Source organism: Periplaneta americana, chromosome 1 (assembly GCF_040183065.1).
Source record: "Periplaneta americana isolate PAMFEO1 chromosome 1, P.americana_PAMFEO1_priV1, whole genome shotgun sequence".
NCBI classification, from domain to species: Eukaryota; Metazoa; Arthropoda; class Insecta; order Blattodea; family Blattidae; genus Periplaneta; species Periplaneta americana.
In genome coordinates, this window is record NC_091117.1 from 18,106,502 (window position 1) to 18,131,500 (window position 24,999).

Genomic DNA, 24,999 nt, shown 5'->3' on the forward strand with positions numbered 1-24,999 from the left:
CCAGGTAACTTGTCCCGACCGGGAATCGAACCCGGGCCACCTGGTTTCGCGGCTAGACGCGCTAACCGTTACTCCACAGGTGTGGACTCGACTGTTCTGCGAGCAGTATGACACGTGGCACCATCTTGCTGAAACGAGATGTTTCTGAGATCCATACCTTCCAATTGGGGCCAAAAATAATCCCTTATCATAGTCTGGTATCTTACACACACCATACACTTCGCATTATGTACGGAATGCTCGGCGAAAGGATGACTTATTTTTAATAATAAATTCTATTGATTTCTATGCGTTGTGGAATGATGTAACGTTCCATGATTATTTGTCAACAACAACTGCAACCATGGGAAAAATATGACTGTTATAGCTTCATAAACACGGCAGCTGTTATATGTTGAAAGTAGGACACTCTAATTGAAAGATCCTTTACATATCACAAAATTAAGTAATGTTTAAAAAAACTCAAAAACTATAAAATATAAAACTCAAATTATTTTCTTCGTACACAATATAATTTATCACACTTCTGCTGTTCGAGAAGTCCTCCATTACATTATGTTCAGACAAATGAAATGGGAAAACCGATTTTCAAGCCACACTGTATAAAGCGGGCGAGAGCGGGAAATTGTCATTTCAGGTATAGCCCAGGGCGGCAAAATCTTAAAACGGCCCTAGCTCAATACAATCTTCTGCGTGTGCATTATGTTCACAGAGTACAGCTAGACTGAACCATTGCTAATAGGGATATCCTGAACTAGCACCAACAGATAGCGCACGTGTACTTTGAGGGATGCGCTTTGCGTGTGCATTTGCTTTTCGGTATATAAACATTGAGGATATAATATGTAGTGTATTAGTATATTAAATACTTTTTAAAACAACTAAAAATGGCAAATTTTTGTTATGTTTCTATATGTAAACACCAGGGAAAGCTTTTGTCTTCAATCATGTCCCGAAATATTCTGAACATATGCTTTAAACCTTAAAAAATATAAGTAATTAAATTGCTCCTCGAAAGTGCTAGCTATTAAATAAAAGTAACTACTTCAAGTAAGGAATTGTTGACTACAGTTTCATTTTCGAAGAGGAAAAAGAAAAATTAATAAAAACATATGCAACCTCGACAGCGAGCTATGTTAGCTTAGATTATATGCAGTAGTTGTAGGAGTCTCCGAAGTTTACGCCTACAGTAAACTCTCGATAAACTGGAATGTTTATTATTATCCAGGACGATCCGTAGTGAAATCCATTTCGTGAAGAATGCTTTTAATGTACTGTACCCTAATTATTAAAACCATGTTTTAACTTCAAATTTTCAAAATCATCCTACATAGTATTCAAAACTGCATGTCCTTAACCTACAAAACGCACGACTAATCGTGATACTACTGCGATCATGTTATATCATCCTATTAAAAATTGCATTTGATCTTTCTGCAACTACAGAAAAAAACACAAGGAATTCAATCTCGATAGTCCCTTCCCTATTAAAAAAACACATTGGTGGCTGCATATCCTGTTTTTAGAGTACGGTTATTAAATACTAATGATTAAAGAGGGCAATATTCACCTTCGACATCCCGGTAGTTCCTATTTTTTTATTCGTGCATCTCGTTCTCAAAGTTCTGGTTCAGGTTCATGAACATTCAATTTACTCGTATCTATATGCTGCATACTGCAAATTTCCCCACCCATCTCGGGGAATCGCTCAATATTATACAAGTTTACGTTATTATTTATTGTAAATTAAATTAAATTATGAGGTAAGAAAATACTGAATTATATTAAATTATACTAGGTATAATCACAGTCTACTATATACAGTCGCGAAGCTCAATATGTAGTAAAAATGCAAACACGGATAGTTGCCCACCACTAGGGTCGCTACTATCGCCTCATCATCGCAGATCTCTCTTCTAGCAGACGACAAAATATGTTACACTTTCGCTGTCGTGTTCTTTTGAAAAAAATGAACACCTTCCTTCTATTATTGAAATATTAAATGCATAAAGTTAATTTATTATTTTAATAAAGTATATTAAATTCCACCATAAACTCGAAGATACCTGCAAGAAATAGGTTAATATTATTTTTGTTTGTGCAAAACGAACTGAAATTTAGTATAATCGCTTAACTCATTCAATATTTTAGCGATAATTAACTAAGAAACCAATAAATATTAATTTCCATTTCCCTTTACAACAATAATAATGGAAATATGAATTAATGGAGTAACTTACGTGTACCGGTACTTGTAGTGTATGCTTACGTAGTTAACAAAGTGGGATGAGGTTAAGCAATAATAATCACATCAGAATTGGAAATACAACGTGATCAATAAATTTTATTGTAACAGACTTTTTCTACGTCTCTAGTAAAGTAACAAATAAAAATAACAACAAAATTAACAGCTATAATTTAAAACATATCCTTTGAAAAAAAAAAAAAGTAGGCCTAAGCAATAATCCCACCAGAATTGAAAATAAACGTGATCAATACATTTCATTAAAACAAATTTAATTTTTCTACGTCTCTAGTAAAATAACATTATTCCAATTATTGTATTTTAGCCATTAACATTTTCATTACAGCCAATAACGAACATTTCACAAGCAACAATGTGAAATACGCAACGAGCTAGCACTCGATGGAAATACGACACAGTCCAAAGTCGACCGTGGACAGTCTATTGTTTCTAGTTGCTAACCGCTTGGAGCACTTTATCACGAGATTTGCAAAAAATCATCTCAAGCTTCTCGACTGTATATAGTAGACTCTGGTATAATTGTAAATATAATTTTGACACGCACAGAAAACCAACAAGCGGGAAAACGTAATCAACTGTAGCATATGACATAACATAGCCCTACAACATGTTGCGCCGCATGGAACGCTCCTGCAATCTAGCGGTAAAACTTCGCTTAAGATATCCCAAATTAATGACAATTAAAATCAAACTCGAAGATTGTTACTGGTTATAGAAAAATCTGCAGCCCTTTTATCCCAAGTCATTCATAAACTCTACAGTCTACTCTAGTGCAACAATCTATGAAGTCACGAGCATTTGTCGATGAACAACTCCGATGGGTTTAGCGATACGAAGTCATTAAGTGTTTCTTCTTCCATTCGTGACGAGGAAATGCCGTCCTTTACCCATTCTGTTCAGAACACCTTCATTTGCGATTCGGTAGGTCCAGAGAATTCTAACTAAGAGGCTGTAAGTCAACATTTCAAACGCTCCAGTTTATTTATAGTCGACAGCTGGGCAATCAAACCTGTTATTCCACACTCTAGTACCGACCGTATTCAATTTAACAAAGGAAATTCTAAAATATAAGACGAATTCCATGTTTGTCAGTAACTTTTACTTTCCCGCTATAGCAATTTATGAAATAAAAAGAAACTCTGAAAAAAATATATATCACGATTATAACACATATTTTTTCACTACAGATTTTACACCATTCGGGACAATTCATTTTCCCTTATCATGAAGGTAAAAGTAAACAAGACGAAGACCATGGTTAACGGAAGAAAACTAAAGAAGGTAAACTTACGAATTCGAAATGAGGCAAATACTTGCTATGCAATATAACTAGTAACATGAGTTGCTAACAGGAAGTAAAAAGTAAGATAGCAATAGCAGAGGAAGCTTTTAATAGAAAAAATAGCATCTTTTGCGAACCTCTTATAAAAGAACTAAAGAAGAGACTAGTGAAGTACCTTGTGTGGAGTGTATCATTGTATCTATCGGCAAAGAATAGTGTAACTTTAACTTACATTTCATGTTAAGTGATTCATTCACATCTGATGAATATTGTTCTAGACATTCATAATATCATAAACGTAGTAATTCCGGACATTTTTATAATGGTCATTTAATGACTGTGGACATTTTTGATACTGGACATTTAATGACAGTGGAAATTTAAGATAATGGCCATTTAATGATGACTATAGACATATTCTATATTTGACATTTGATGACTGGGGACGTAGATATTGAGTATGAATAAAATCCGTACAATAGTTTAGTAGAAAACGCTGTACACAGACTAGTACTAAAATCATTATATTTCATGTAGCCTACTTTATTTCCTTATAAATTGACTCGTAGATACTCAATATGAACAAAATGCGTCCAATATTTTATTAGAAATCGCTGTACACAGACAGACTAGTACTAAAATTATTATAGGCCTATTTCATGTACATCATTCCCTGATAAATTTACTCGTAGATCTGAATTTGAACAAAATCCGTCCCATAGTTTAGGAGAAATCGCTGCTACAGGTATAGGTAGACAAAGACATGCAGGTAGGCAGGTAAACAGACAAACAGACATATGCTCAAAACCAGTTTTCCGATAAGATGATGAAAACTTGTATTTCGCGAAAATCTTGAAATCTATTTTTCGCAACATCAGAATCTGCATTTTCCATTCCTATTCTCCGATTGCTTCGTTGTTTATAAAATAATTGCATTCGAGTATGAAGCTTATAGTGAAAATGTTTAAAACAAATGAAGAAGTTATTTAGGGTCGAATTCATAGTCGTCACTTATAAAATGAGGAAACACTTAAGTAATGAGCATTTCCTTAGCACTTATTTCAGATCGTATTGCAGAGACGCTACTCATTCATATACCCTGAGCATTCCCTTGACATCGAAAGAAATATGGCAACATGGCTACACGTGAGCACTTTCCTACATTCAATTGTTTTCCAGCGCCTTCAAATTGTTAAATCGGCATTATTGTCATACACAAATACAGAAGTAAATATTACAGAGCTAAAAATTATAAAAGATGTCCAGACAGCATTTTACAGAAAAGAAAGAAGTGAGTTAAGATAACTAGTTATGAAATATGGAGATATTGTCGAAAAAAAATAAAAATAAAAATAAAAGATAATTGTTCTCTCCAAAAGAAGAAATTGACATGGAACAAAATTGCAGTTGAGTTTAATGCAAACTCCGGAAATATTCCTGTAAGTAAATCATTTTAATTTATTTTTCAGTTATTTTTGTGCTAAACAAACTGGAAGTGATATAATTACGCAAATTTTAACAGCTTATTCCTTGGGTAGAATACAAACAAAAATGCAAATAACACTTTGTTGGGACGTGAATACTTTTAGAAAAAAAAAATGCCACTTAAATCTACCTAAATGCTGCTGTATCCTAAAACCTCAAAGCAACCAGTACTTTCAGCAGTGGCGAAATCGGTAAGCCTCATGGTTGTAGGTATTGTGAATTTAAATGAGAGACACCAGAATATTGACAACAGCGTTCTTGTCGAAATGGTATCTCCTCTTAAATTGTTGATCATATACATCTCTAAAGGGTTTTCCATATCTCTGATATATCGTTTGCTTGCCGAAACTCATTTTCATTTTAATTACAGAACTCAATAAATTAAATTAAATCATAATCATCATCTATTGTATACGAATCAGCTGATTACAATGCATATGAGGAAACACTCCAGTAAGCAGACAAGCTACCTTATTTGAATAAGTGTTCACTTCAGTGGGATTTATGAATTGGAAATTATTATAAGCAACTGCTTAAGTGTTTCCTTACGATAAGTGTTGACTATGAATTCGGCCCTTAAGCTTGTCAGTTCCTCATTTCCAAAAGTCAGCAGGTGAAACAAATTTCAAACTTCATGCAGCGATCAAAACCCAAACATCAAGACAGAGGGAACAACAGGCCTTGTTTTTATTTTATTTTCCATGACGCGACAGCCCACGAAGGCCATGACGGATGGTGTCGTAAAATAACGAACGGTTTCATATTGCACGCTAGTGCAAGAGACCCTGCAGCAGTTTTATGGCACAGTTGGACGGAGGGTGTCGGTTTTCGTTCCTTCAAGAACGCAGATTCGTTCCAGACTATAAAGAGGTTACCGACGTGCACAAAGAACCATCAAGGGCTTGGGCAACTGCGTGCTGTTCTCACAAGGCGACTACTTCTGACTTTCCAACATCTTCCGTTCACATCTTTTTGTAAAATATAAACAGACTCCATTACTTCTAGAGACATATCAAATTGGCAAAATTCCTTCAATCACAACATAAATTTCAGGAACAGTCAAGTACTTAGGCCTACCTATTTATTGCAAATTATATTAAGCAAAAATATTTGAAAGTTTAAGTATATGATTATGTCTCGTGATCAGAATATTGTACGAAATGGAACTATAAAAGTTGGAGATTTATCTTTCGAAGAGGTGGAAAAATTCAAATATCTTGGAGCAACAGCAACAAATATAAATGACACTTGGGAGGAAATTAAACGCAGAATAAATATGGGAAATGCCTGTTATTATTCGGTTGAGAAGCTCTTATCATCCAGTCTGCTGTCAAAAAATCTGAAAGTTAGAATTTATAAAATAGTTATATCACCGGTTGTTCTGTATGGCTGTGAAACTTGGACTCTCACTTTGAGAGAGGAACAGAGATTGAGGGTGTTTGAGAATAAGGTTCTTAGGAAAATATTTGGGGCTAAAAGGGATGAAGTTAAAGGAGAAAGTTACACAACGCAGAGCTGCACGCATTGTATCCTTCACCTGACATAATTAGGAACATTAAATCCAGACGTTTGAGATGGGCAGGGCATGTAGCACGTATGGGCGAATCCAGAAATGCATATAGAGTGTTAGTTGGGAGGCCAGAGGGGAAAAGACCTTTGGGGAGGCCGAGACGTAGATTGGAAGATAATATTAAAATGGATTTGAAGGAGGTGGGATATGATGATAGAGACTGGATTAATCTTGCTCAGGATAGGGACCAATGGCGGGCTTATGTGAGGGCGGCAATCAACCTCCGGGTTCCTTAAAAGCCAGTAAGTAAGTAAAATATTTGAAATATATTAACGTTTTTCGCCTTTTTACGGCATCTACAAATAAACTTTTTTTTTTATTTCACACATGCCACATTTACAATCTGTCTACAAGAGACAATAAGTAAATATTACAAAAGAATATGACATGAGTGAAGATGTTATCCCATGACAACACTCCAAAGAAAAATAACAATGTTTCAAATAGCTGTATTAAAAATGAATGGAAGGTCAAGAGCATTGGTCCTTTTAAGTCTTCTTATTGTTTAACTATTATCCAGCAAATTTAATGAGTGATGATTCGGATGCTGATTTAATCGGTGCAGATATTTTTTACTGAATTTGGAGATTTCTTCTTTCACAATTGAAATGTTGAGGTCACGATGAATGACATCATTACGGACATACCATGGTGCAGTGACAATGGAACGTAAAGTTTTGGCCTGATACCTCTGCAGTATTTCAATGTTTGAGTTGCTAGCAGTTCTCCACAGTTGGATGCCGTATGTCCAGATTGGTTTTAGTATGACTTTATAAACAAGAAGTTTATTTTCTAATGACAGTTTGGATTTAGATCCCAATAACCAATAGATTTTTGACGTTTTAAAATTTAATTCTTTACGTTTAGTTTCAATATGTTTACGCCATGTTAATCGGCGATCTAAATGCATACCTAAATATTTAAGATCGTCTGCTTCGGGAAGTTCTTCGTTGTAAAGTGTTACAGGGGACAGTAAACTTATTTGATGATGATGATGATGTTGATGATGATGATAATAATAATAATAATAATAATAATAATAATAATAATAATAATAATAATAATAATGTAAGCAATATCCATTATCCATGTATTGTGGGTCCCTATCACCACGGCATGGCGCGTCCTCAGGTTGCGTATAGAGGAGACGGCCTCCAGATATGGAGGGTAGCTGCGAATATATTTAATAAGCAATCGTGGACAGCCGATAAGGGGTGGTCCTCCAGCTTGGGGGTTGGGCGAAGGGCTAACAACCCATCACCGTAAAAAAACAGCTTGTTACGAATCCCTACATTAAAGATGGGCAAACCACCGGCGTGGCTCAGTCGGTTAAGGCGCTTGTCTGCCGGTATGAAGTTGCGCTCGGGCGCGGGTTCGATCCCCGCTTGGGCTGATTACCTGGTTGGGTTTTTTCCACAGCCGTAAGATGAATGCCAGGTAATCTATGGCGAATCCTCGGCCACATCTCGCCAAATGCCATCTCGCTATCATCAATCTCATCGACGCTAAATAACCTCGTAGTTGAGACAGCGTCGTTAAACAACCAACTAAAAAAAAAGGTGGGCAGGGCATGTAGCACGTATTGGCGAATCCAGAAATGCATATAGAGTGTTAGTTGGGATACCGGAGGTAAATAGACCTTTGGGGAGGCCGAGACGTAGATGGGAGGATAATATTAAAATGGATTTGAGGGAGGTGGGATATGATAGAGACTGGATTAATCTTGCACATGATAGAGACCGATGGCGGGCTTATGTGAGGGCGGCAATGAACTTTCGGGTTCCTTAAAAGCCATTTGTAAGTAAGTAAGTAATATCCATTACATCAACAATCACAGAATATACAGGATTAACAGTTAGTAATGTCATTAATTTAAAGGGGTTATTCTTTGAAATATTTCAAACAAAAAAGTTTAATACAATTTTGCTTCTTTTTCGACATAAAAATTGTTTTACACGATATATTTGGGAAAGCCATTGATTTAATTCCCAATATGCTCAGTCAGTTTAAGAGAGAATTGTATTATGATAATGAATGTTTGAAAGAATTTTAGTTTTATGCTGTAAATATACACGAATTTGATCAGAACAATTGTAACATTTTAAAACTCTTTTCAGAAGGAAAAGTTACATCTGTTCAGATCAAATTTCTGCACATTTAAGGAACAAAACCTGATAATATTGTAACATAGTTTCACTGATTGTTGTACCGAAATATGAATCCGGCTCCCTGGCTCATAAGTCCAACGTGCTATTACTGAGCTACCGGGGTGGTTCACACATACACACCCACCCACCCACTCATTACGAGTGACTAAGTGGCCGGGATCCGACGGGATGAGCGCCGTCTTGAATCACTAAGTGATTACGCATATCATATGATAACGCAGAATTCCTGCACGGAAATATGAGTACTTCGGTAGGGGAGACTGTTGTACCTTTAGCATAGTGTACCTTTGAAAATTGTTTACTTTTTATTTTTTGCTACTACCTATAGGACTCAAACTGAAGTATATTGTAGGGAAAGCTGTTAAGTAGCTCTGGTCGTAGTTTTGGTTTGATTTATTGCAAAATGTGAGTTCTGTGAACGAAAGAATCTTTTTAGTACCAAAAGTAAACATTTCGTACATTGATATATGTTATCTAACACAAAACCAGACTGTATTTGTTACCATCCATTAAGTACAATGTGTCCTCTATCATCAGGTGAGTAATAACATATTTTAATTTCCATGATTTATTCAAATCTCTAGTTTTGGGAGTCATATTTGTTTAAACGTGCACCCTCTTGTACCTTTGAACACAGAACATCTTGTACCTCGGAACATGTTCCAAGGTACACAATACTATTGGGTTTGTCTTTCTTTTATTTTAAGATCATGTCACGAAATAAGTCTGGACTTAAGAGGTCCCCAATTGATCCGGATGCCTTGAAGAAAGCTGTTGAAGCAATTCTTGTTCCTCCAGGAAATAAAATCTAAATCAGAGAAGCCTGCTATGGTTTATGATTGCAAATACATTTTAAATATGATTGTCAGTTCTTACAACTATATTCCCACCTATATTACATGTGTTGTAACTTTCAAGAGGGTATGTTCTAAGATACATGAACCTGTTGTACTTTTGAACATATTACATTTTATTTTTTCCATCCTTAATAGATGTGTAGAAGAGGAAAATATATATACGAAGTTGTAAATTAATTTTCAATAATTATTTAAAGTATTTTTAAATTAAAAAAATGTAATTTCCCAAAATTAAAAAAAAATGTGAAAAGTGTTTAAAGTACAACAGTCTCCCCTATATCATGATTACACTTCGGATTTTAGGTAAAAACCTATTTCAATCCTTAAAAGATAAGTTCATAAAAACTTTCAAGTACCTGTACACGTTTCATATAAATCTATGCCTAAAATTGGTATTTTAATAGCACCTAAAAATGTCTATTTCGACAACAAAGCCTATTTTGACCTATTAAGTATGTTTTATCTCTAATAGGTCAAAACACTCATTCTTATTTCGAAAATTTGCATTTTAAATTCCAAACGTGTTCCTGGTTCTGTTGGAAATAAAGTACGGGATAAACTGGAGCAAGTTCTGCAGAGAAATGCAGGACTGAAGGACCTGCGTACTGCTTCAGATATCCTAGCAGGGAAGAACACGGATTTACAATGCAACATTCCTGTCCAACTACGTATGTCAAAATTGAAATACGCTCCTGTTACGTCAGTGAATGTGGAGCGTTCATTTTCAGCATACAAATTTGTGTTGAGAGACAGACGGCATTGCATTTTAGTTGAAAATTTAGAAAAAGTGTCAGGAATTTATTATGAAGCTAATTATGGACAGTAACGGACGCGGCTTGGCAAAATTGATTATACTTTACTTGCTTGTATACTGAATTTATGTCTGAAACTTATTTTTCACACTTAATTGTTTACTTTTGTTGTTCTTGTACTTTTAGTAGTAGTGGTGGTGGTAACGGTGTATAAGCATTTAAAATGATTAAATTCTAGAAGTGAAGTCTACTTTAGGCACCTAAAATTACATTTTAACGACCTAAAAATCCGTACCCTAATCATGAGAATATGATATGCATAAGTAATCACTAAGGAGCGGATTCCTATGTAATTAAATATTCTTTTTGTGTATGATAAAACACAATTAAAAGTTAAAAATTCCGAACATGAAGTTTCAATTTTAAAACCCGAATTTTATTTTACATAAAAACACATATTTTCACAAAAAATTATGTAAATACATATTTTCAGGAAATCTATTATAAACACATAAATCTTGGTGTTGTTTTACTTAAATAATTTTTTTACAAGAACTTTCAAATATTTTTAAACTATATCAATGATATCACTCAGAAGTACGTTATCTTTTTAAGAATTCTTGGTTGCTTCGTGTTTCTAAGCGCTGTGTGGTGTATCCGTGATCCATTTTTGTAATAGTATCGCCTCAAGTTCTGAGAACTGCTAGGCAGCATATCAGTGTTATTATTAGAGAATAAATTAACGTGGACAAGGAGGAGAGATCTTGCAACATATAATTAGGAATGTTTATTGTTGCTGAAGATGATTTCATTCTACGCTTTGTTTGTGAAACACAACAGATAGGCCTAAGAGCTCGCGTATGAACATTATTTAATTTAAACAAATCTCTCACCTCTCACTCATGTCTATCAAGTAAGGCAATATATCTTGTTGTGATTCCTTGTTATCGGGCTTCATCAATCGATATCCTTCAAGATATACTGAAAGGTGGTTGTTCAAAAAACGATTTGGCTTTCCTATTATCAAATCTAAGCTTTTTGTGTGACACCATAAAAAAACTCGAAACATCCAAAAACCTGTCTGAAACAGGGAGGTGCATGCCATGGAAATTAAACTAGACTCGCTACCAGGTTCAGAAGTACAAGTACTAAGGGACAAATTCCAGAATGTGTTTGGGAAAAACAGTGGATGTAAAAAAATGTGTAAAGTTGCACAAGTATTGGAGGATGTGCCTGTAGGTGAAATTGACGGTGTTTGTGTTTGTGACAATCCTCTCTTTAAATGTGCACGTCTGACGTCCTGTGTTGTGGAAAGATCGTTTTCACAGTATAAGTCGTTGTTCATGCATTTGTGATGGAGAATTTGGAGATGACCTTTGTTGTTCACTGCAATTCTCGGCCAACTACTAGCACTCAAGTGTGGTTGGTGAGTAGGCTATCTAGTAATATATTTTTTTTCAAGCTAAGTAAGGTATTTTTGTCATTTTTTAAAAATATTTTTTATTTTAGCAAATATTTTCGTACTTTTTAACACATAAAAAATAAATATATTTAAATTTTTTAGCACATAAAAATCCGCTCCCTAATAATCACTTAGTGATTCAAGGCGGCACTCATCCCGTCGGATCCCGGCCACTTAGTCACTCGTAATGTACATAGTGCGCTGTCACTCTGTGACACAGTACATGAGGGTAGTGTGAGAGGTAGAACTTAAACTGAGGGTATTCGATCCGGCATCGGAACTGGAATCTGGTGTGGCTTAGTGGATAAAGCGTCAGTACGTAGAGCTGAAAACCCGGGTTCGAGTCCCGGTGCCGGAGAGAGTTTTACTCTGTTCATCATATGAAACTAAAATAATCAAGGATAGCATATCTAGGTTACTGAAACGTTTCGAAGTATACGCATGTAGATATTAACAATAAAATATGATGTGGGGTTAAAAGAGACCCCAGGTAAGTGTCGAGGGTTAACTTGATTGAACGTACGGAGGTCGCTATAAGAACGGCTCTAACAGCACCTGTAAGGGCAGAGAGGTGGAAATTGAAGTATCTGACAAGCCTAGCTCGTTGCAGGGTCCTGTTTACGTTGCCGTGGCAACCTCCGGCGTTTACGCACCAATACCGTAGGTAACTATATAACGTCATTGACGAAAATAGAAGGGAGGTAGGTACCTGGGAGAGATATCTGCTGTGACAAAGTGGTCTAGGAGTCTAGGTCATCATCAGTCTGCTATGTAGGCAGTCCGAGTTCGAGTCACTGTACATTTTAAAATGACATTTGAGCGGACAAAGTCGCAGTTTAGCTATTTCTCGGGGTATTACTGTCCAAATTTCACGAGAGGATCCCTGCGAGGGGAGTATGGTCCTTGCGGGGTAAGAGGAGAGAGTGACTCAGCGTTCTTGAAGGAGCAGGTGGATGGGGGTGATGTCATTGGCCGGCTGGGACAAACAAGACTCAGTCAATGGCCGGTCGCGTCTGTGTCGGGGGTAGGTTATAAGAGTGGGGGGAAAAACTCGCATTCCGTGCTCGGATCTTCTCGTGAAATGCGGACTGTAACATCATTCCTGCCGATATTCATAAAATTCTTCCGACCGCCGCGCTAATTTGCGACGTCGGGAAGCCTCCATGAAACCTTCATACAGTGAAACTTATACAGGATTCGCCAGGGAAACGGACGATTTTAAAGTACGCGCTTCAGAAATATTGTAGGCGATAGAAAGTGTTGTCATATTGCCGTAACTATGTCATTTACAAAGCGTTACATAACATAGGCTGCGATGAAAAATTTTTCTAAAAACTTTTACCTCTCCTTTATGTATTTTTGTACGCTGAAGCCAGAAACGACATAAAAATGGCACATCACGCACCATTTTTACACAAAACCATATTTTATGTTTTATATTGGGTCATTCGTTACAAAATATTAAAAATATGCCAGCGATGTCATACATTTTTTTGGACTTTTAATATAGTAATGTTATGAAAATAAATTAAACTGCTAACTATGACCGCCATATCATTAATATTTTAGTCATTTTTATTAGGTTATTTTACGACGCTGTATCAACATCTCAGGTTATTTAGCGTCTGAATGGAATGGTGATAATGCCGGTGAAATGAGTCCGGGGTTCAGCATCGATATTTACCCAGTATTTGCTCATATTGGGTTAAGAGAAAACCCCGGAAAAAACCTCAACCAGGTAACTTGCCCCGACCGGGATTCGAACCCGGGCCACCTGGTTTCGCGGCCAGACACGCTAGCCGTTACTTCACAGGTGTGGACGACTGCTTTTTATGAGGCTACTTAAAAAGTAAAGTTTATGGAAATCCTCCAGGAAATGTTTCCGAATTGAAAAGAATTCGGTAAGAGATATACTGGGTGTTCAGTTCAAAGTGTGTCATGGCTCGCCGTATGCCGTCATATGGCTAGCCGATGAGCCTAGAAAATTCAATCTTCCTACACTTCCGCAAAGGCGTATTACCTATGTGCCAGAGAAGTTGCCTAGCAAGTACGGCGTTCATTCTGAAGAGTACGTAACGATACGTACGGTAACGCCGGTAGCGGCAGGAATTTGAACTGTTTGTAAACACGTACTGAGGTGAGTTTTTTTCTTACTGTCGGGATATGGCGAGAGGTTTAAGACGATTACTTACGTATTTGTTGACATTAACTTGGACGGTCAACATGGACACGGAACATTTGATTTGTGTTCTGGAATGTTGCGGTACGCAACCAATGCTAACAAATACCTTGCGTACGACTTGCCCGCGCAAAACAGTTCGAAAGAGGTTATGGTAGCACACATACTGTACTTTACAGACCGCCATCTGTTGCTACGACGTTCAAGTTATACCGTACACGTTCTCAAGTTCAGATTGAACGCCTTGAATAATAGGCAACTTCTCTGACATAAAAGCTGAAACTCGCTTCAAATCGCTGACTCACAACAGTGACGTCATGACACACTTTGAAATGAACACCCAGTAGAATATTCCCCAAGATTTGTTGTGCATTGTTATGCATGATCTGTCTCCAACAATGTTAAGAGTATCTACGTAAAAATGACAGAAATTTAACGGATGTAATATTCGAAATACAAATGGCGTAGTATGTACATCATTATCCTGTATTTTAAATTAAAGACGAATCATTGATTAGATTTATAACATTGTGTTAAAAATCGACCTGGCGAACTTTGTAGCCGATGATGGTAAGAATGCTTCTATCACGGAACAAACGACATGGGGCTTAGGGTTCTTTCTCAGCCCACAGAATAACAACAAATTCTAGGAATTGACTAAGACGCCTGGCCCGTTACAGTCTTTTGTTTACGTTGCTATGGCAACTCTCGGCGGTTTCGCATGGGCGTAAGCAGAAAAAAGGCACGTGTTCTATTCAACAGGCTACTCTGCAGAAAACAAAAAGGCAGCCACAGTTCGTTGTTGTATCTGCGTCTTTAATTCTTCTTACGTCTGATGTTAAGCATACTGCCAAAGGAGTCAAGACATTGCAGACCCGGGTTCAAGGCCAGGAAAGAAGATGGAATTGTTATTCCAGTAGCTTAGCGCTAGATCGCTAACTTCGGTTCGATTCCAGGTGTTGACAAAAGTGGTACTTGTAATGGAAAATATGGAAGGATGAGTGTTTTGTCGCAGAACTAAACGACATTTCATACAAGTTGAGAGGATGCGAAGGCATTTTTTTTTCCCTTCTACTCGCCCTGAGTCCATCAGTAACAGACCGGTAGCTGTTACCTTTTATACCTGCACCCCCCCGAAGTTGTACACATAAAATATTAAATAAAGTACATAAGTGGATATAAAATAAAGTGATACAGATGTTTGACGATTACATGTTTGAGTACATTTTAGTGTCGTTCTTACAATATTTTCAACTAATAACTAATTAATTAAATTAAGGAATGTTAGTTTATATTATGAAGTCAGAGGGAGCGACACAGTGCAGATTGTTCCGTTGTGTATGCTTAGAGTAGCAACTAGCGGTGAAGAAAACATTTATCTTCTGCTGTCAGTAGCTTTTTAATGTGCCAGTTGATATAAACAACAATAACATGAAATACAAACGCTTAGTATAGATTTTCGAAATATAGCTTACCGGTAAACATTTTCAATAATAAGAATTTTCACTATGTTCAAAGTTAATTAGTCGAACGTTAGTAAGATGGATAGTAGCATCCTCCCCTTCACGGATGGTAAAGAGTGTGAGTAGAGGGGAAATCCTAACAACCAAACTGAAATGGGGTTTACGTCTTTCTCCTTACTAAGGTATGCGGCGCGTACCTATCTTAAGAACTGATTGCCACATAAAAATACAAACTCCCTTTGTTCTCCTAGCATTCCCCTTGTTTTCTTTGTATTCCCCTTTTTTTCCTAGCAGTTCCCTTGTTCTCATTATATTTCTCTTGCTCTCTTTGTCTTCTCCTTGTTATCCTTGCCCCCCTAGTTCTACTTATATTCCCCCTTTGTTTTTCTTGTCATCCCTTTGTTCTACTTATATCTTCCTTCTTCTCCTTGCATTTCCTTTGTTCTCCTTGTCTTTCCTGTGTTCCCCTTGTATTTTCCTTGTTCTTCTCTTTTCCTTATTCTCCTTGTCTTCTTCCCCTCGATCTCCTTGTATTTTCCTAGTCTTCCGCTTGTTTTTGTCTTACCCTTGTTCTCCTATTATTTTCACTTTTCTTATATTTCTCTTGTTCTCCACGTCTTCCCCTTGCTCTCTTTGCATTCCCTTGTTCTCCTTACATCTCCTTGTTCTTCATTCATTCATTTATTATCTTCCATAGATCTTACATAAGCAATAAGGCTTTAAGGGAAGACTCCACTGAAAATCATGAACATTTTTCCTAATTTTTTTAGCTATTTCACTTATTCAGTGAAACATACAGCAGAGTCCGTATAGGTCAGTTGCTATCTGATGCTTTTCCAATTCACTGCGGGCTAAACCAGGGAGATGCACTATCACCTTTACTTTTTAACTTCGCTTTAGAATATGCCATTAGGAAAGTTCAGGATAACAGGCAGGGTTTGGAATTGAACGGGTTACATCAGCTTCTTGCCTATGCGGATGACGTGAATATGTTAGGAGAAAATCCACAAACGATTAGGGAAAACACGGAAATTTTACTTGAAGCAAGTAAAGCGATCGGTTTGGAAGTAAATCCCGAAAAGACAAAGTATATGATTATGTCTCGTGACCAGAATATTTTACGAAATGGAAATATAAAAATTGGAGATTTATCCTTCGAAGGGTTGGAAAAATTCAAATATCTTGGAGCAACAGTAACAAATATAAATGACACTCGGGAGGAAATTAAACGCAGAATAAATATGGGAAATGCGTGTTATTATTCGGTTGAGAAGCTTTTATCATCTAGTCTGCTGTCAAAAAATCTGAAAGTTAGAATTTATAAAACAGTTATATTACCGGTTCTTCTGTATGGTTGTGAAACTTGGACTCTCACTCTGAGAGAGGAACATAGGTTAAGGGTGTTTGAGAATAAGGTGCTTAGGAAAATATTTGGGGCTAAGAGGGATGAAGTTACAGGAGAATGGAGAAAGTTACACAACGCAGAACTGCACGCATTGTATTCTTCACCTGACAATTAGGAACATTAAATCTAGACGTTTGCGATGGGCAGGGCATGTAGCACGTATGGGCGAGTCCAGGAATGCATATAGAGTGTTAGTTGGGAGACCGGAGGGAAAAAGACGTTTGGGGAGGCCGAGACGTAGATGGGAGGATAATATTAAAATGGATTTGAGGGAGGTGGGATATGATGATAGGAACTGGATTAATCTTGCACAGGATAGGGACCGATGGCGGGCTTATGTGAGGGCGGCAATGAACCTTCGGGTTCCTTAAAAGCCATTTGTAAATAAGTAAGTATTTCACTTATTCAGAATTTATATTTTCATACCCCAAATGGATTCAGCTCAATTCTGATTACAAATACTCGTATGTTTACACTTTTTAAATTAAGGCTGGAAGGGGGCGTGGAATTTAAAGAGCTGTCAAAATTGTTTTTCATCGAAGAATTCTTTTTTAAAATTTCCAATTACAAATCTAGTAACTCTTTGTTGGTTCCCTGAAGTTACTAGAAGAATGTAGCGGAGGAGAATATTAATTTACATAAATAGGCCTATTCATTTTATTTTCAAGTCTATTTTTCTGTGTTCATTTTTGTTGATTCAACACCAACTTTCTTATGCCAAATATTAATCAATCTGGATGAAATTTTTACTGCAAGTATTTATGAGGTAGCTGCATATTTTGTGAGAAATGCTGCTAGTTTATTTTATTTTATTTGGAAGGAAACGACCACTCAGTTATCTAGTGGAGTGCAATGTGTAGGCCTATTCTCAGTAACTGTTTCACGTTGCTTACCTACTGCTACAGTACAGTATGGAGGAATCTAAAAAACGGAACATAACATTTAACATTTAACGATTTACAGCTCGAACTTATTGATCTTCAAGTGACCTAAGGGCTAAAGATCGTTTGAATAATACTACTAGCCTGGTTGAGTTTTACAAGACTTAACATTAGCAATAATATCCACGACTACACAGGCTGGCTGTGAAAATGATCGATATGTTTGGCTCAACATTTATATTTGTGAGCAACTGTTTTCTATAATCAACTTTAATAAAGGCAGACATCGAACATCTGTAACTGATGTTTCTTTACGATCAGTAGGCTACTGTTCCTTTCATTTGCCAACAGCATAAAACCTCGTTTTGATGTACTGATAAATAAAAATATAACAAAATGATATTGTACATTTAAGTAGCTATAGAATTTCTATTACTTCTGTAAAATAAATATTTCTTTATTAATTAATAAGTCCAAGATAGTTTTGCAAACACTGAACGGGAATTCATTTCATAAGCACTCGTAATAGTACTTTTTTTGTGTACATTTTGTACGAGATCACCCCTTCTTCCAGTCCACCCTCATAACAGAGCGCAGCTAATATCTGCATTCCGCTCATGAGCTGTGAGCCGGCTCGGAGAGCGCAAACCTAGGGTATTGTATGGAACATGAGGTATGTTTTGTTTTACTGGACAGTGGCTTTACCTATTATTCCAATATTCACTTTACTGCTTTGCAACGTATCTTACAGAATTCTATGAAACTGAGTGTCAAATGGCGTACACCGACTATAACTTCGACTGGATTTCTGAAAGCATCTGCGACGCGAAGAATGCACTCACAAGAAGAAATACTCATGGGAGCAGATAAAAACGTTAAATTTTTTCTTTCACCATGTTTATAATGTCAAAATAAGTCCTTATATAAATTTTGGCCACTAGACCGCAATTACGAGGGCCGTAAAAAAATAAGATCGCCAGGGGCCGTTAACAGAAAGAAAACACAATTTCATTGGAAAAATTTATTGGAGCAGACACAGCAATTGTTGAGCTGTTTTTCAACATATTCCCCACCGGAACTGAGACATCTGCCACATCATACAATCCAGAGACGCTGGTTCCAATCCCAGGAGGCTGACTTCTACGACACAAGAATACAAAAATTGATCCCATGGTATGACAAATGTCTCAATTTCAGTGGGGTATATGTTGACAAATAGCGCAATAATAGTTGTATCTGTTTCAATACATATTTCCATGCAATTGTGCGTTTTCTCTGTAAACGGCTACAAGGAAAATCACTTTCCGGACGGCCTCGTAATTGCGATCGAGTGGCAAAATTTGTATAAGCATTTCTTTTGACATTATTAACATGGTGGAAGAAAAAAAATTAACTTTTTTATCTGCTCTCATCAGAATGTTTGCTTGTCAGTGCCGTTCGTGCAGCTGCAGATAAGGAAGTCGTGAAAAAATTCGAATCAGTCCTTGAAAAAAAAATCGGAGTTACGCTACTTGATTTACTGTTAATCAGATCCTCAGCGGAAAAATTCTGAACCATCCAGAAGATATTGCTGTTACCCTAGATCATATATGTAACAGATAGGTCATCGCTACGTTAAAATCGGCAGCACTTTGAAGAGAACAACCGTCAGGATCGCCACCCGTCCGCCGTAAACTAACATGAGATAGCAGTACAGTCGCTAATGCAATTCAAATGGGAATTATGACGTGACTCCTTATGTAACAACTAGATGGCAGCGTAGTAAACCTGACAAAAGTTGTTAACGTCAAAGCCTTTAACGCCGACCTATCTGGGGTATATATGATCTAAGCTGTTACCCACATCAGCCAGTAACTCATACAATGTCGTGAGATTGTTTTCGATGTAAAGAACATACTGTCCGACTGTCGACTGAACTTAACTCCTGAAAATATGGAGAAATATTTTGTTAAAAATTGTGGTGCTTCACGCCTGGGTTAACTTGAGACTCGCACCAAAATTTATATCGTTACATACACCACCACAGTCAGTAAGTTCGTGGTCTGGGCTTATATTGTCGCTGTGGTGCACTTGAACGAATACATGGCGTCGCGGTGTGGTGCCGTGTCAGTTATTCTCTCGTCCCACCACTAGGCAGTTGCATGCTGACAGTGTAAGCAGAACAAACTCTTTGAAGCAGAACTACGGTCTCTGTTGTAAAGGTGATTTGAATGCGCGCGTCGGAACTCGAAAATGTCGCAGTTTGAACAACGGGCAAAAATTAAGTTCTGCAAAAAAAAATTAGGCAAATGCGCTAGCGAAACATTTCTGATGTTGACGCAAGTTTACAGTGACGACAACTTGCGCCGCAGTGCTGTGGCAGTAGTACCAACGTTTTTCGTAGGGGAGAGACAGTTTGAAGGAGGATGAGCGTAGTGGTAGGCCACAAACGATCCGAACTGAAAGCAAGATCGAATAAGCTGCAATGTCGGTGCGTGCCAACCGCTCCTAATTGGTAGACTATCTTGTAGCAGCAGCAGCTACAGGGATCAGTCAGGGTACATGGCACAAAATTCTGTCTAATGACCTGAACATATCGCGTGTTACCCAGCACAGTGTGCCAGGCGTCCTGACTCAAGACCAACGTAACGATCTCACGACGATTTGTGGTGACCTGATCGACAGTGCTGACGATGATCCGACGTTTCTCAACCGGATCATAACAGTAGACGAAACATGGTGTTTTCGTTACGATCCTCAACTGAAGCGACAATCGAACACCTGGAAATCGCGATTATCGCCACGACGAAAAAAAAAAAAAACGCGCCAAGACATGTCAAAAGGCAATGTGATGCTTGAACTGATTTTTTTACTCATTGGGAATTGTTGACATGGAATTCATACCAGACGGAGTAACTAAACAAGACCTGCTACAACGACATCCTTCGCCGGCTATACCAACGTTAGCAGACGTGCATAGCGGCCAACGGCGACTATTTTGACGGACGATATAGATCTGTGTAAGTGAACGCCGTGTTGCCTGGCAACTGACATGACACCTGGATTCTGCTTTTCGCCTACGCTCCAGGCGCCAGTCTACGAACTTAATTTTTTTAGTAGGTTATTTTACGACGCTTTATCAACAGCTTAGGTTATTTAGCGTCTGAATGAGATGAAGGTGATAATGCCGGTGAAATGAGTCCGGGGTCCAGCACCGAAAATTACCCAGCATTCGCTAATATTGGGTTGAGGGAAAACCCCCGAAAAAATCTCGACCAGGTAACTTGCCCTGACCCGGACCACCTGGTTTCGGGGCCAGACGCGCTAACGTTACTCCACAGGTGTGGACCCACGAACTTAATGACTCTACTACGTATAAAATTAAATATTATTATTCATTTAACTCCATTTAAAATGAAATTATTTTTAAAACAAATGCAATAACAGGCATTCTGAACTCCCTCTACAATTTTGACATTACATATTTAGTACATATATTGAGGTTTTTAGTTACATATTTAGGCCTTATACAGGGTTGCCAGATTTTAGATCTACCAAAGAGGGACATTCTTTTTTTCACCATAATATACAGTACTTAAGTTTTATTTTAAAGAACGAATGGTATGAATATGGGCAGAGTTGACATTTTCCTGACTACAAAAAAATAAATAAAAAACGAAATAAAAAATATCCCTTTACATACAGTTTAAGAAACTAATATGAATGTGAAAATTGAAATTTTAATTAAAAAAAAACATATTGTAGGTGCATGTTTCCAATACAAAATAATATAATACTTATCTGGCTGCAAGTTACATCACGTTTCTCTGGCGTCTTTCTGAAAGACTTGTGGCAATATGTTATGCCAAATTATTAACTTAATGACTTAATGGTAGTTCTGTCTCATAGATTTCCCCAGCTGTTTTTTTTTTATTAATTCTAAAGCACAAATTCCAAAACATGGCACCAGATGTGACAAAATATTTAAATTTCAATGTTTATTAATTGATAACAATAACATAAAATTTACTGAAACCTGAATTCATATTTATTTTATGACTTATTACCAGGGAAAGGATTTATATGTAAATACATATTTACTTATAAAGCTAATATAATTTATATTTTGCATTATCTTTATGTTTCACAATGTGTAGGGTTGAAAAATCCTACTTTTATTTTCCATATTTTTCCATATTTTAGAGTTTAGTACATATTTTCGTTAATTTCCATATATTTTCCATATTTCATATAAAACAGTCCATATTATATTAGGTTTAACAATAAAACAAAACAAAATTCCATTAACTTTTAAAAATACATTTCAACAATAGAGATTTAAACACATGTTCAGTAATCCCTTTAACATCAGAGTTATTTGAAAATTAGCAGTCCTATCAACAATGGGAAAGTAAGTTACAAAACTGTATTAATTTAATTTAAAATTTTTAACAGACTTCAGTTGTGCAGCTCAACAGTTAAATGCCAGTCAGAGTACACATAGGTTCAGTTTTGTAAATCATACTATAAAGACGGTAAATATGCCAAAAGTACGTCATTCAGTCAATTTAAAATCAAAACTAACAAGTTACATTTCAGAATTTAAAGAAGATGGTTTATCAACTGACAATAAAATATTATTTTGTAATTTGTGTCAGTGTGCAGTATCATCTACACAAAAGTTCCTGGTGCAACAACACATTACAACTAGTAAACATCAGGCCAACAAACAACTAAATTCCAAGCAGAGACAATTGTTTTTAACACAACCAACAACATCGAATGTAAGATCTGAGTTTAACATCGACCTGTGCCGTTCTCTCATCTCTGCTGATATTCCTCTCTACAAACTAAAGAATAAGGTCTTCAGGGAATTCCTTGAAAAATATACTCAACATACAATCCCGGATGAGTCAACACTTAGGAAGACGTATGCTCCATCCATCTACGATGAGACAATACAGAAGATAAGAGATGAAATTAAAGATAGTTCAATTTGGGTTTCCATTGATGAGACTCCCGACAAAGAAGGTAGACTTGTTGGTAATGTAGTTATCGGTTTGTTAAGTGAACAATATTCTGAACGAATTCTTTTACATTGTGATGTTCTAGAAAAGTGCAATAACAAAACTATAGTTAAACTGTTCAACGAAGCTATGGGTATCCTGTGGCCAAAGGGTATTATGTACGATAATGTGTTATTCTTTATTAGCGATGCTGCCCCTTATATAGTCAAAGCTGGACAAGCATTATCTGTTGTATATCCTAAATTGACTCATTTTACTTGTGTGGCGCATGCATTTCATCGTGTGGCAGAAGTGGTCAGAGACAATTTCCCTAAAGTAGATTTGTTGATTTCATCAGTGAAAAAAGTATTTCTCAAAGCTCCCAGTAGAGTTAACGTGTTGAAAGAAATGTACCCTGAAATTCCATTGCCACCAAAGCCAATTTTAACTAGATGGGGTACATGGCTAGAAGCAGTTGAATATTATGCCGAACATATAGACTCTATTAACAATGTTCTCCTTGCATTGGACTCTGAAGATGCAGTCTCAATTGATACTGCGAAAACAGTTACCTGTGACATAAGTGTGAAGAATGACTTAGCTCACATTCAGCATACATTTTCATGCATCATAAAAACGCTCAAAAGTCTCCAAAATAGGCACCTTTCACTATCTGAAAGTTTTGAAATTATAAATAGTACTGTGGAACAACTGAATCGTGGTAGAGGTAAAGTTGCAGATGCAGTAAGAGCTAAGGTGGACACTGTACTTTCAAAAAACCCTGGATATGAAGAACTACAAAAGGTTGTTGCTGTGATGAGTGGTGAATCAACAGTGAAGATTAACTTGGACTTATCCCCAGCAGACATTGTGAAATTGAATTATGTACCAGTTACTTCTTGTGACGTCGAACGCTCTTTTAGTCAGTATAAATCTATCCTCAGAGACAATAGAAGAAGATTCACTTTTCAGCACTTGAAAGAAATGTTTGTAACCTATTGTTATGGTAACAGACAATAAAAATTGTGTTTTGTTGAAACTACATTGGAAGATAAGGTACGTCCATTATATTTTTTGTTTAGTTTGATTAAAATGTACCAATATTTAACGTACATAGTCATTTTTTTATAATTTTAAGTCCATATTTAATTCCATATTTTGGTAAAAATCCATATTTAATTCCATATTTTGGTAAAAATAACTACATATATATTTACATATTTCATATATTTTTAGTCCATATAAATCCGTTCCCTGCTTATTACTGCTCGAGACCCATAATTTAACATACAGTGCAATATACATTTTCAGAGCTTCCTACATATTTATTACTGGACTTTAGCATTTTCAACAAGCTTTTAACCAGTCTCTTTGCCATGCATTTGGGATGAACGTCTCTTTTTAAATGTTCAGAAATATCATATTCACCACTGAATTAGCCGTTACAAACCTAACACTTGCCAAAATATTCGTTTTTTTCCAATAAAAGCCTGCATTGGTAAGAAAATTAATTTAAATTTGTTGTAATTATCTAGGCCTAGGACAAAATAGTTACTAGTCAACGATACAATTATACAAGTGACGTTAATTTTCTAAAGGAGGGACTTTTTGCGGGACTCGAGACTTTTATATGAAAATCGGGACATGTCCCGCCAAATCGGGACATTTGGCAACCCTGACCTTATATATTTTTAGGGGCAATGTTACATAAAAGTCCGGACTATAGTGATGCATGAAGATTATCCGTCAGAATGAATGATTCACGATCGTGTACCAATGCCACAGAAAGGCGCTCAATGAGCAACACCCAATGGCACCGGGAGCAGTGGCGGCTCGTGGGTATTGAATTAAGGGGGGCTGCATACAAAAATAAACCAAGCAACTTACTTTATTTAAAGATTAGTTCCAAGCGCCTTGTCTTGTAGGTTGCAAACTTTTTAATCATCTTCTTATTAAAATCCGGTATGTCGTTTAACATAATATTTACAATGGAAAACATAGCTAATGCGGTCAGTCTCTCTTCTCTCATCGTATTTCTAAGATAGGACTTTACTCACTTCAAACACGAAAAGCAACGTTCTGATTCGGAAGTTGTCATTGGTACGGTGATAGCTATGCGTAGTAGTTTCACAACTTCTGAAAATGAGACCTGAAAGATCTCAGATAGAAGAAAATGCAAGAGCTTGACTGCGCCACTGATATTTCTGAATTCTTGTCACTGATACAACACAGTGAGTTCCGTCT

General features: G+C 36.7%; 1 protein-coding gene across 8 annotated transcripts in view; it reads right to left on the reverse strand.

Moving 5' to 3' along the window:
- Window positions 1–24,999, reverse strand: part of LOC138710146 (uncharacterized) — a 275,652-nt gene that overhangs the window by 203,942 nt on the left and 46,711 nt on the right. The window lies entirely within an intron of this gene.